This window comes from Montipora foliosa, chromosome 7 (genome assembly GCF_036669935.1).
Source record: "Montipora foliosa isolate CH-2021 chromosome 7, ASM3666993v2, whole genome shotgun sequence".
In the NCBI taxonomy this organism is placed as follows: Eukaryota; Metazoa; Cnidaria; class Anthozoa; order Scleractinia; family Acroporidae; genus Montipora; species Montipora foliosa.
Genome location: NC_090875.1, coordinates 36,948,473 through 36,953,472, shown reverse-complemented (window position 1 = coordinate 36,953,472; position 5,000 = coordinate 36,948,473). Strand labels below are relative to the sequence as shown.

General features: G+C 38.8%; 1 pseudogene; it reads right to left on the bottom strand.

Annotated features, from left to right (window-relative positions):
- LOC138010200 (uncharacterized) overlaps positions 1-5,000 on the bottom strand; it is a 60,521-nt pseudogene that overhangs the window by 19,998 nt on the left and 35,523 nt on the right.

The following is a 5,000-nucleotide window of genomic DNA, read 5'->3' as shown; positions in this document are numbered from 1 at the left end:
TTAAAGGATTATATCCCTTAACAAAAAGCACTATGACTGGGAACACTTATCGCTGGGATTACCAGGCAGAAAAAGGCACAGCAATGCTCTGCTTGGACTGATTTATAGATCATATCTACTGATGACTTGAGTGCTTCTAGGACTTTCTGAGTCATGTCATCTCCACTTGGGATGTGCTTACTGGTGATACTAATTTCAACACCCTTGGCACTCCTGACTCTCCTGTCTCACGACACAGCACTTTACTGGATATTTTCAGATTTGAGCAAATTTTTATCAAACCGACCAGAGTTACTAAATCGTCCTGAACGCTTTGATGCGTGAGGGATAGTAAAGTAATCATATAATCAATAATTATTGATCATATTTTTATGGTTATTTTACTATTCCTCACTCACCAAAGGTATTGACATAATACACACTTTTATTGCGAGTGACCATGAAGACACCGTTTGCCTGCATTGCCGTGTGCGTGAACCATTTCCAACCACATTAAAGTTGAGGAATATTTCGTTACGGACTTTGATATCCTACCCCTGAACATAATCTATTCGTCTTATGAACCGGATGATCAGTTGGGTATTTTAACAACGTCTTTTCTCAGTGCCTAGAGGGACACTTCCTTCTCCGCGGAGTGAAAATAACTAGACCACCAGTTCCTTGGATGAAGGATAGATTCGTTCTTTGGAACTGCAACGCAATACCCCAAGAAAGGAAGCTTCCACGAATCATTGCGACAATGAGAGGCAAGCTTAAGGCAGCAGTCAGCGAAGCTCGGGAGAATTTCACAAGACATTCATTATCCACAAACAAACCTAAGAAGGTGTAGTGCATTACACATTGAATTTTGAAGAGATTTGAACAAGTTTTTTCTCCTCAACTGCAGAGAGAATTCTATTCTGGTTCTGAGGATTCACCGCAGTGTCTCTCATAGTACGTGGAGAACCCTCCTGATGAACGCACTGACCCATGCAGGCTTCAAGAGGTGACAGATGACGAGCTCCAACACACGCTGAAAACGAAGACACATCAACTGGTCTACATAGAAAATTGATAATCCGGAACTTAATTTAATAAACGTTTGCGACCTACTTCAATACTCTTCTCCTTGTCTACTTGTCGCAGTAGAAATGGCTTCCTTTTGTGATTCCGAGTTAATAGCTATTGGTGCGACAATTTCCAGCAGATTTCCGCAAGGGAAACTCTACTGTGGCAGTCCTCATGGGCATTTGAGACAACTTGTTAGAAGAAATGAAAAAGGCAAGGTGAAGCTCATCGTTTTGACTGACTTTTCTAAGGCGTTTGATACGGTGCATAACAAGAATTTCCTGGCTTAACTAGTTCCTATGTTGGCTCACTAGCTACTTAAGCCGCACAAGCAGAGTACTAGTATCGGAACAGTGACTAAGCGCTTCTCGTACCACAAGGAACCATGTTGGGACCAATGTCATTCAAGGTGTACGTGTCCGACTTGCAAGATCATCTGCCTTTGTCAGTTACTACTTTCCTGTCCTGACTACGTCTGTAAGTCAGGTTTAAGCAAATGTAAATAAATGTTTTGAAAGAAATTTTGCTCCGAGCGGGATTAGAACCCACGTCCCCCCGTTACTAGTCGGGTGTGATAATCACCAAGACAACCATGCTGGAAACACAGCCATCGAAGAGGTGATTTACGTTGGTTAGTAAATGCAGTCACTGTGTGTAAAAAAAAAATGACTATAAAGGGTTTCATCCAACTTTTAAGGACAAAGCACGTTGTTCCATGGGAAATACAGTGGATACAATCACATCATTAAAAGATTATAGAATCGGCTTATTCAAGGAAATAAAGGGGAGACCATAAAAGCTGGAACAGCATAAAATCGCTTCAAATCCTAAAACCCAGAAAGGAGGAAAATCGGCCCAAATCCTAAACCCGTAACGATGAATATACACATAACCCGTGAATGGATGAAGACAAAAAACATGTGTTACTGTTTGAGATTAAATTCAGGTTCATGTAAATCAAACTAGGTTAAAATAGATCAAACTAGGTAAATTTAAATCAAACTAAGTGAATTTAATTAACCTTAGGTTTTGTATCAACCGTTTGAAAGGGATTTTCTTTATGGGGTCTGGTTGAAAAAAAAGGGGCACGATTTTTGTGGGGAAGTTGCAAACAAAACAAAAAAAATCACCTTCACCTCCTCCCACTTACCTCTCTTCCTTTCTTTTCTTACTCTTTTTCTGTCTGTCCCTATCCCTCTTAACCTTCCATCCCCTGATCCATTTGTCATACCTACCACTACCTTGTGTACAATGTACTACAATGTGTACATGGGAGAAAGAGATCGCTTTGAACTGCACTAACCAAGACTTGAACCGGGCACCTCTGACATTTAATAGCAAATACTTTTCTCCTGGTGCAAGAGGGCCCAGACTCTTCTCAGTCATAGTAAATTATGCAAACGTTTACTCATACGCAATGGGTGGCCCTGTACGATTCGTAAAATGGCTAACACATATTGTTTTGGTTTAGAGATATTCTACAAAAAAATTGAGTGGAATTAAAGCTTCCAAAAGCAAGCAAAATACCCCTTTTTATTGACGACAACTTTTACAACGATGCAGTGAAATGGTTAGAAACACGTAATGAGGACAGCAAGGACAGAACAAATGTGACAAGTCAAGACGTAACAATTATGAAAAGAAAAGGATGGAGGGTGGCACAATATCATCCAAGAACGGAAAAGATTTCTTCAATAATGTCAACTACGCCAAGCTCTTTGCCAAGCCCGTTCGAATATTGCGCACAAAGGAAGACTGACAAGATGGACAAGTATATTAAGCGAAAGTACAAGTAATACAACTCTTTGAGTCAATCTGCTCAATAGACGAAGAACAAAAGTCAATCACCAGCAGACAAAAACAGCCTCTCCTAGCCCCTATTCAAGCAATAGGATTCCAAACGCATTTGCAAGTGGACCTAATGGACCTTAGAAACTTACCATGTACATGTTCATGTCATCGCAGACACAATTGGATTACCCACATGATTGTTCATTTCACAAAATATTCATGGATTTATCCATTGAAAAAAAAGCAAGCTGAAGATGTATTGGAATGTCTGTTGCTGGCAATTTGGATTCCCTTAGAAAATACACACTGAGAATGGACGGGAATTTAAGAATTCTCTGATGTCCCTATTCTGCAAGAACAACGGCATCACTCAGCTTCATGGAGATCCCAGAAAACCATGAACTCAAGGAAGAAGAAGAAGAAGAAGAAGATGTGGATGCAGAACCTGCACCTAAACGTGCTTGTTATTCACTTATCAAGTCAACAAAAAAGAGATAATGACAGCTCAACAGGAAAAAGCAAGAAACACACAAAGGACATATAACAACAAAATGACAACAAGCAAACCCAATACTATTTCATTCCAAGTCAACAACTTGTCAAAATAAAAATTAATAAAGTGGACAAAAGTCCATTACACCCAAACACATTCAACCTGATTTTCAAATGTACCTGTAACAAATGTAAAGTCCAATATAACATTGTTCACGCAATCGTCCATTAGACTATTTCGATTGATCTCTTGTTTTTAAGTAACAAAAAAATTCTTAAGTTTTGACCTTGTCTCACAAGGAGTGATAATTTACTAGCTGTGACTTTGTGTTCACGCAATCTAAATTACAACTGATCATAAAGGAAACTGTATCGAAGTCACGGTAATATCAACACTAAATAGAACACCAAATATCAACCATGTTAATGCTGTTTTCGCGATCTAATCCTATGGACGTTGCCTGCTGTTGTTATTGGGCATACGTTCTGCGCATCTCGAGACATCCGAGTTTTCTATTGGTGATGGTTACCTATACAGGGATATTTTTTCGCAGTTTAAAACTGCGGAGAAAGCAGAACTTCGCAAGTGCTCTTAGTATCCAATACGAAAATTGGGGGTAACCATGCCTTTGTTAGAGAGATAATTAAGCCTCAATTTGCAAGAGAACGCCATACCTTGCTTTGTGTTTTAAAGCTTTATACAAATATTGTTGATTAATTATATTGGAAAAATTAGGGGTTACTCCCAATTTTGTTTTTGGATTTCAATAACACTTGTTAAGATCTGCTTTTCCCGCATATTCATAAAACGCGCAGAAATACTTTTGAATCAGTAGGCACCGTTCTTAAAAGCAGCGATTGGGAGAGAATTTTAGAGATAAATTATGCTATTATATTGGCTTTCTCAAAAGATATAAAATTAACTGCAAATAATCTGAATAATAGGTAAAATTTGTGGGAACTGCTAAGAAAACATTATTAAAATGACCAATTTTAGAGTATCGAGCCATTTAAAAAACGGTGAATGACTTTTAGAAAAAACATATGCTTCAATTACTTACTGTGAAGATCCGGAAACTGTGAGTAGTAGAAATATTTATTGAATGTTGTTGTGTTTCAGGTAAGAAAGCCAATCGCACACGAGAAAACTAAAAGGCATCGAGAGCCCATGACTAAAGGAGCCTGCCTCTGCAAGGTATACTTGAGTCAACATTTTCGTGTATCTTGCTACTTTTAATAATAACAATCATCATCACAGAGGAATCACGTGGGATCACAGAATGTATGAAAAGGAGGGTAAAATGCTTGATAAGTAGCAGGATTTGAAGAGGGAGATTGGAAAACGTTAACTGGGGTATCAGACAGCAGGAAGTGGTACCGGTAGTTTAAATCTAATGACTTGAATTTCTTCCAGTCCGATCTGGCTGCCACTGATTTGTGCAGAAATCCTCCTGAAGCCCTGGAAGATTTGGCTAAATGTTATAACAGCACACTGAAAGTTGTTTTGGATAAACATTTTCCTTTAATTACCAGTCAGATAAGTCTATCAGATAAGTCTATCAAAGAGAGACCTCGTGTTCCTTGGTTCAATGAGGAGATTAAGATGGCTAAACGTGAAAGAAGAAAGGCTCAGAAAAGATGGAGAAGAACATATACTGACCTGGCTGCCT